This window comes from Ochotona curzoniae, unplaced genomic scaffold, assembly GCF_017591425.1.
Source record: "Ochotona curzoniae isolate NIBS_2020 unplaced genomic scaffold, NIBS_Ocur_1.0 contig_4368, whole genome shotgun sequence".
NCBI lineage: Eukaryota > Metazoa > Chordata > Mammalia > Lagomorpha > Ochotonidae > Ochotona > Ochotona curzoniae.
The window spans coordinates 109,474-116,240 of NW_024466252.1; the positions used below are offsets into that span (position 1 = coordinate 109,474).

Here is a 6,767-nt window from a genome sequence, read left to right on the forward strand (position 1 = left end):
GCACATGCAAGATGAAACTTTAGCCCATAGGCCACTGGGCAGGGCCAGAGCTCAGGAGTCTAAAGCAGCAGGTGCTCAGGTCTCAACATGCTTTGTCCTGAATATTAACAGGAATGTTCACAGAGCCCAGCTGGGATCCCAGCATTCTGTATTTAATGCATCCTGTGAGGCTGCCTGAAATCTAATATACTCCTAATGTGAATCAAGTTGAACAATAAAACACGCATGGGTCTAGGTATAACTAATCATAAAAATGGGCACGTCCTGATCAGGTCTCTCAGGATCCCTCAGCCGGCCCCGGGCCTACTCTCAGGGAGGGGACATCACACAGGCCTGGGCAGCCGGGCACAGGGTCAGGGCACAGTCCCTGGTACCCGCCTGGCCCTCAGGGTCTCAGTCCCAGGGCTGGTCTGGGCCAGGGAAGCAAGTGCAGGGGAGTCCCCACCTCCTCCAGGGTCACTTCCCCTCTCACAGCCTGAGTGAGCTCCTTCTGCCCGGACACTCGTGACGCGGGCACAACTCGCACTCCCATTGGGCGAGCGGCTTCCAGCGGACCAATCAGCGCCGTCCTAACCCTGATACAGTCGACTGCGAGCTCAGCTCGAGTCCTCAGCGTCCAGGATGGGGTTCATGGCGCCCCGGACCCTCCTCCTGCTGCTCGCGGGGGCCCTGGCCCTGACCAAGACCCGGGCGGGTGAGTGCGGGTCGGGAGGGAGACGGGCTCTGCGGGGCAGGAGCGAGGGGAGCGCGGAGGGACACAGGACCCCGGGGAGCCGCCTCTCCCAGACCTCACACCCCCTACACCTCGCCATCTCACCGACCCCGGCTTATTCAAGACCCTCCCCTCTCCTCGCCGCCTCATCTCGAGGTCCCCACACTTCCTTAGTCTCCGCCCCAACCCAGCTCCGCACTCCTCGGTCCCAAGGGTCCCGCTCCGGGCGGGGTCGGCCCTGGTCTCAGCCCCTCTCTCCCCCAGGCTTCCACTCCCTGATGTATTTCCACACCGCCGTGTCCCGGCCCGAACTCGGGGATTCCCGCTTCATCGCCGTGGGCTACGTGGACGACACGCAGTTCGTGCGCTTCGACAGCAACGCCGAGAACCCAAGACAGGAACCCAGTGTGCCCTGGATGCAGCAGGTGGAGCAGGAGTACTGGGACCGGGAGACACAGATCTCCAAGAACGACGCACAGAATGTACCGCGGGAGCCTGAACAACCTGCGCGGCTACTACAACCAGAGCGAGGCCGGTGAGTGACCCGACCCTCCCCACGTGCGCCCAGGGCGCTCCGGGTCCCCGGGGCCGAGGTCCCCCACCCCGAGACTGCGCGCCCCGCGGAGACCCTCGGCTGGAGTAGCCCGCGTTGCGCAACCGGGTTTCGTTTTCGGTTTCGGGCGAAATCCCCGCGGGTCGGTGAGGGCGGGGCGGAGCTGCGTGGCCAGGGCTGACCGCGGGCGGGACAGGCTCTCACACCTACCAGGTGATGTACGGCTGCGAGGTCGGGGAGGACGGGCGCCTCCTCCGCGGATACCAGCAGTATGCCTATGATGGCAAGGACTACATCGCCCTGAATGAGGACCTGAGCTCCTGGACCGCGGCCGACATGGCGGCTCAGAACACCAAGCGCAAGTTGGAGGCAGTGGGTTATGCTGAGCAGCACAGGGCCTACCTGGAGGGCGAGTGCATGGAGTGGCTGCGCAGATACCTGGAGATGGGAAAGGACACTCTGCAGAGAGCAGGTGCGCGGGGCTGGGAGGGGCCGCCCTCACCCACCTCTCCCAGGGCTGGGGCAGCAAGGAGGGGAGGAAAGCAGGAGCCAGGCCAGTGTACCCCTCTTCTGCAAGCCACAGCAGGGAAAGTCCACCTGGGTTTGAGGTTCAGAGCCAGAGACCCACTGTTCCCTCAGGGGAGAAGGAACCCGGGGAGGGACACGGGCAGGGGAGGGGGAGAGGCACAGAAGATTCTGGAAAGGACCCTCTCAGTACCCTGCACTCCACCAAGATTTTGTGATCCTGGCCCCTCCCAGGCCAGTCGTCAGCCTCAAGCCAGTGAACTGGGAGGTTTCATTCCAGGCTATCTTCCCCTCAGACACCTGGGCCCTCCTACCCTAGCCAGATACCTGATTCTAGAACTTTCCAAACACTACATTTGTCGCATTGTCTTTATCCAGGCAGGGTCAAGATTTTGACCTCCTCCACCACCCCTTTTCCCCTGTCCACTCTCAGGAAGGTTACTGAGTGTAACTTTAGTGTCAGGGGAAGAACATGAAAGGCCTGAATTTTCTAAATCTTTCTTCAGACCCACCCACAACACATGTGACTCACCACCCAGTCTCTGAGCAGAAGGCCACCCTGAGGTGCTGGGCCCTGGGCTTCTACCCCAAGAACATCACACTCACCTGGCAGCGAGATGGGGAGGACCTGACCCAGGACACAGAGCTGGTGGAGACCAGGCCTGCAGGGGACAGAACATTCCACAAGTGGGCAGCTGTGCTGGTGCCTTCTGGAGAGGAGCAGAGATACACGTGCCATGTGGAGCATGAGGGGCTGCCTGAGCCCCTTACCCTGAGATGGGGTAAGGAGGGCGGGAGTGATGGAGTCTCCAGCAAGGGTGGGAATGAGCCCTGGGGTCAGAGCCCCTTATTGTCCCTTCCCCTCTCAGAGCCTCCTCAGCCCACTGTGCCCATGTGGGGAGTCATCGCTGGGCTGGTCCTCCTGGCAGCTGTGCTCATTGGAGCTGTGGTCACTGTTGTGGTGATGATGAGGAGGAAGCGCTCAGGTAGGGCAGGGTGAGGGCTGGGTCTGAGTCTCCTGTCCCCTGGGGAGATGGTCCCCCTACCCCGTTCCTGGGAAGCACTGTTCACACACACCTGCACCCCAAGCTGAGCCCCGGGTGCTCACACTGGCTCTAATGTAAACCTTGAGTGAAGGTGGAGAACAAACACTCCATGGGGATGACTCTGCTCACAGGGACCTGAGTTCCAGCAGCCCTAGGTCAAGGGGAGGTCCCAGCTGAGGACATACCTCCAGCGGAGGTGCCTCCTAACCTTTCCTGGGTCTGTAGCCACAGTTCTAGAAACTTCTCTGAGATGAGTCAGTACTCTGTCCCTGCCTTCTCCCTGCCTCTCACTGGATGTTTTCTGTCACAGGTGGGCCTGCAGGGCTAAGTCAAGGGGGAGAAGGAAGGGGGTAAAACCACAGCCCCACTACCTGCAGGGCTAGGGTCACTGGGAGAACGAGGGTCCACAGACATGCTGAGGGGATCCCGTGAGCACTGGGAGGATTGGGACAGTCTGGAGCGGTCAAGGGTCTGCAAGTGGCTCAGGTGGGTGCTGATGGCACCACCTCCAGAGCACACTCTGGCAGCAGGAAGGAAGACAGGACTCCCACCTGGACCTCAGCCTCCCCTGAAGGATGGTCACATGAGCATATATCTGGGCCCTGGACACCACACAGTGAGGGGCTGCTCTGGCAGAGACCTGGGTGCAGGCAACCTAGTTTACAGCAGTGTCACTTATGATGTTCCAGGCTTACAAAGTGGGAAACACATACACCTGGTTCTGAGCCACACCTCCCCCCTGACCTCTGATCTTCTCTATGCCGCTGTGCTGGGCAATGGTGCCAGGCAGGGAAGGGAGTCCCAAGTCCAGGCCTCACCCTCACCAAGAACCTTCCTGTTTAGCTGGGATGTCAGGGGAGAGGGGCAGTCACTGCAGTCTCAGCTTGTGATGTTTCAGCTCCCAGTGTTCACATCAGGACATGGCACAGCCAAGGTCAAAGGTGCCTGTGTTCTCTGAGAGCCCCACGATCAACACTGCTGTCACCCACACTGCGAACCCCTGGGCCTTTGAACAAAGAGCACTACAAGATAGGGGAGGCATAAAAAATTGTTTTTATTTATTTGAAGATTTTCTTTTTATCTTTTTGAAAAGGAGATTGTTCTCCCATCCCCTGGCTCACTCCCCAAATGTCCACACAGCTCAAGGAGGGGCAAGCCAAAGCTCAGAGCCCAGAACTCAGTCCAGGTGTCCTGGTGCATCATCTGCTGCCTCCCAGGGCGTGCACTGGGTGGACACTGGGCTGGAAGTGGAGCCAGGACTCCAACAGAGCACTGAGAGTGGATCAGGTGTCCCAAGCTGCATCTCCACCTCTGTGTCCAGGTTGTCAGGGACGACAGACAAGACAGGATGTTGGAAATACGTGATGTTCTCTCTCCTGTGGGGCAGCCCAGGAGGAAGGTTCAGGAAGAGGCCACAGCTGAAAATACAGAACCTCCCTGGATCCTGCTGCCTCACACGGTGCTCCACATGGATTCTCCCTCCTTGGAGCCCACAATGAAATCTAGGAGTTTCTCATTTGCCCCTCACCTGGCTGTGTGACACTGTAGCTGACTGAAGGCAGAGGAAATACAGAGACCCTGGTTGAGGCTGCACAGCCAGCAGCAGAATCCTTGGCCTCACTTTGGGTGGTCCCACCTGGGAAAAACAGCCCTGCTGCTGGGCACAGAGGGCACAGCTCACACCCCTGACCCTGATTCTGATGCTGGACCCGGGCCTGCACCAGGACTGCTATCTCTGGTGCCCTGATTTTTACAGTAGAGATGTCACTGACAGCCCAGGGGTCCTGATCTTGCAGCCCTGAGGTGAGATAGAAATGCTTTTGTTGGGACACAGCACGGTGGCCCAGTAGCTAAATCCTCACCTTGCATCTCCTGGGATCCAGTTCATGTTCCGGCTCTAGTTCATGTTTTGGCTGCTCCACTTTCCATCCAGCTTCCTGCTTGTGTCCTGGAAAAGCAGGAGAGGATAGCCCAAAGTCTTGGGAGCCCGGACCCATCTGGTAGACCTGGAAGAAGCTCCTGCCTCCTGGCTTTGGATTGTCTCATCACTGGCCGTTACAGCCACTTGGGGAGTTAGCCAGCAGATGGAAGATCTTTCTCGCTGTATCTCCTTCTCTCTGTAAATCTGCCAGGGGATGGGGGCGCTCTGGCAGGAAGGGGAGAAGAGGTGAGGAAGTGAAGGTTGCTCCCCCGAGGCAGGCAGGCACATCCTGGATCCAGTGGGGGCAAGGAGGGTGTGGCCCCAGAGGACTAGATTATTGCTCATAATCACATCTGTCCAGCAGTGTCTGTGGGTCCCTGACTCTTCATCCCTACATCCCAGCAGGTTCTTCTGACCCAGGAACATTTACCCAGAACCCTCCACTGAACAATGCAGCCTCTCCCCTACTCCTGTCCTGAGGGATGAAGCATCTGGTCCCTCCTGGTCTCTGTGGGAAAGCCGCCTTGTGCTGGAGGGGCCACTGCACAGGCCGCTCCCTCTGCTGGGACTGTGCTGCCCCTGATGCCCCAGGGACAGTTCCCACCTGGGAATCTCTGCTCACCCCTCAGTCTAAGGAAAATTGGAGCCCTGCCTCCACCCAGCCCCCAGACTCCAGCTGCTCTTCTCTTCTCTGTAGATGCATTACCAGCTGAAGCATTGTGAAATGCACATGGTCATAACTTTTTTTCATTACTTGCTCTGAATCAAGTGTAAGGTCAAAGAACAAGCACATCTGTTGTTTGTCAAGCACTCACAACCATAGCTGTACATAGGAGACCCAGTGAGTGTCTGATGAGTGACTTAATTCCCACAGCAAACTGCGAGCATACACAGGCAGCTATTGACATTTGGGGGGTTTAGCCCATTATAAATACCAGTTGATAATGTAACATTAGATAGAAATTGTAACTGTTCAATAATAAAAAAGCAGCCTGCACTCCTGGCCATAGGACCTTCTCCCCTTGGACACAGCTCCCCGTCCTGCCACACTCTCTCTCTTTTAGCTTCTCTCCTCTCTTGTTTTCAGCACTGCAGCAGAACCCCAGGGAAACTGTGGCTTCTCCTTCCTACTGGCCAGGGCAAGCCTGTCCTCTTTCCATGACACGTTCATAAGATCTGCCCAGGGGTTGCATCTTCATCACTCAGAAGAGCCTGTGTGGAAAACTTTGAGATCTCTCAAGCACAGAAGCTTCAGGCTGGAAGCCACCCCAGCCCCTCCTACCCAGGGGTGAGCAGGGAGGGCTGCAGGAAGCAGAACCTGCCTCTACTGCTCACTCCCAGGCAGCACATCCAGGACCCAGTCCCAAACAGCAACCTCCTGCAGGAGACTAATGCTGGCTGCTGCTTTCTGCTGTGCTTACTTGATTCTTTATTTGTTCCAAAGTTTCCACATCCTTGTGAAATACATTTTATACAAAGCCACACCCACAGCAGGGAAGGACACTGTCATCAGTGAGTGGCACTGTGAGAACCAGACCCCACAGGGGACACTCGGCATGAAGCATCACCCACCCCTGAGCACCTCCAAGTGGACTGAAGATATCAATGTCGCATCTGCTCCTGGAACCTGCAGAAGGACGTGGAGAGGGACATGCTCTGGTGGAAACTGGGGAACAGACTTCCCTCATAAGACCCCAAACCCAGAGGCAATGGGGGAAATAGACCCAGGGACTGTGTCCACGTGAGCAGCTCCTGCAGCAGAGGAAACAGGCCAGAGAGCCAAGATGGGAGAAAGTGTCTGCACATCCCACTCCACACCAGAGGCTCATGGCCAAACATCCACAGGACTCAGCAACCACAACTTCAGCAAACAAGATATAGGACTGGCATGGATGTTCTTCAGAGAAAGACACACAGGTGGCCACCAGACACAGGGAAAGTGCTCGGGGTGGCACTGGGATGCACTGGGTTACCCCATGTCCAGTACTTGGAATTGATCCCACATCCACA

General features: G+C 57.4%; 1 pseudogene; it reads left to right on the forward strand.

Moving 5' to 3' along the window:
- Window positions 1–619: 619 nt before the first annotated feature.
- Window positions 620–3,046, forward strand: LOC121160158 (annotated as a pseudogene).
- Window positions 3,047–6,767: the final 3,721 nt, after the last annotated feature.